A 1961-nucleotide genomic window follows, 5' to 3' on the forward strand; every position below is an offset into this window, starting at 1 on the left:
GGATCATTGAGTCTCAGCTTTGACTCCTCACTGCTTGAGCTACACTTCAATCTCAGAATCAGTGTGGCTGTAAACTGATGCCTTGAGGAGCTGGAACAGAGGCTGCACACAGAGTTAAGGAGAACAACATGGGTATTTATTGTGTGGCCCACGAAAGGCCTACAAAAGCCACACCCCAGTAATATAAGTGCCACAGTCATGGCCCCTGCCCAGATGGCTCCAAGATGGAAGGAAAGGAGAGGGCTGGTCACAAAATCTTACACTTTTATAGGTTCTGGTTAATTTGTATGAACCCACCCTCCACCTTTCCACGTAGTTTGCGCTTAGGGCCTGAAGTTTGGAGAAACTGTCCTCGAGTTCTTCACTAGAATAGGACTGTTTTGTCTTCCTCAGCCTAGCACATCAGAAAAGCACATCCAAGGAGAACAGGAAAACTTAAAACTAAAGGCATCATTTCCTCCCTTTAGAGGCTCGACAAGGCCTTTACCTTGTCGAGTCTCTATTCTAAATATTAATAACAAGTATTTAATTACAGATAAGTGACCAATAATAATAAATACCCACCATTAGATAAATACCTACTAGTAAATACCTACTACTTGATAATAAACGTAAACATAAACCTAATAACAATAAACATCTAACGAGAGTAATATCTTATACAATCAAATGTTATATAAAAGAAAAGTAATTAGGCCCAGAAGAAAAACTATCATTTCCACCAGTCTTTGTTGTCACAATTGTTCAGAAGCAGAAGCTTTCTTAATTCTGGAGTAGTGAATCCAGGGTCCTCTGCCAGCAACTTTGACTAGAGTGAAGGCAGTCATCAGGACTTTAAATTGTCCTTTCCACTTGGCTTGCAGAGGATCACTATCCCACCACTTCACATAGACCCAGTCTCCAGGCTGGAACAGATGTGCAGGGGTGTCCAGTCCTATGGGTCTGGATAGCACGATGTAACTCTGAAGCTTTTGGAACTTCTGCAAAGTGAAACTTAGAGCCATTAAATAACACTGTAAATCACGTTTCCTCTTCATGTCGGTTGCAGCCAACAGTGGAGCCATAAGATCTTCTTGGTGGCAAACACAGAGGCCAACCCAGGCTTGCCCCTGATTATTTCATGAAGGTCTTGGCCAGCCCTGCTCCTTTCACCTGGTTATCAAAGCAGTTTCACCTGCCTCATCCGGCAACAAGTGGCTACCAAAGCCCACAAATTTGCATTAACATTGGAACTACAATGGGGTGCAGCAGCTCGTTGAAAATGCCAGTGGCCATGGGGAACCAGCCAAAAGGAACTTCCCACCAGTGGTGTTCTCCTGCCCTCCTAATTTGTTCCATTCCCTGTTTATACCTTTACCATCATGGTGAACTGTTATTGGGATCTTTTTAGCTTTGGCCTTGGCATTTTCTGGCAGCTGCTGCAGATTTGCATGCTGTAACATTTATTTTACAATTGTTTGTGTTTATACACAAAACCACAGTCTCTAATTGTAGTTACATTACAAATACACGTATTTACGTTACCAAACACAGTCTGGGTACAAGCTTCCAAGCCTCCAATTCTCCTTCTTCTCCCTGACAATGGTTTTGGTGAGGTAGGCATGTAAAGGAATTGATGCTTCTCCAATTTGAATACCAAAGGTAGAAGAAAAAACTGTGTTTCCCTTACCCCAGTTACCCCAATAACATGTACAGTGTCGTGACTCAGTTTCCCTTCTAAGGTATTTAACATAGAATATGCTGCTCCACAATCTACAAAAATTACTTGATGTCAACTTTCCCCAGCTTAGTTATAATCAAGGGCTCTGCTGGGGGAATAGCCCTTGGTTGCCATCACTCAGAGCCTGAGCCACTTGAGGTTTGTACTACTGAGAGCTGGGAAACTGAGGATTTTTCTTTTAACACTGGACAGTCCTTTTTCCAATGTCCCCACTTTCTACAGTATGCACACTGGTCCTTCT

This window comes from Sturnus vulgaris, chromosome 30 (genome assembly GCF_052056855.1).
Source record: "Sturnus vulgaris isolate bStuVul1 chromosome 30, bStuVul1.hap1, whole genome shotgun sequence".
In the NCBI taxonomy this organism is placed as follows: domain Eukaryota; kingdom Metazoa; phylum Chordata; class Aves; order Passeriformes; family Sturnidae; genus Sturnus; species Sturnus vulgaris.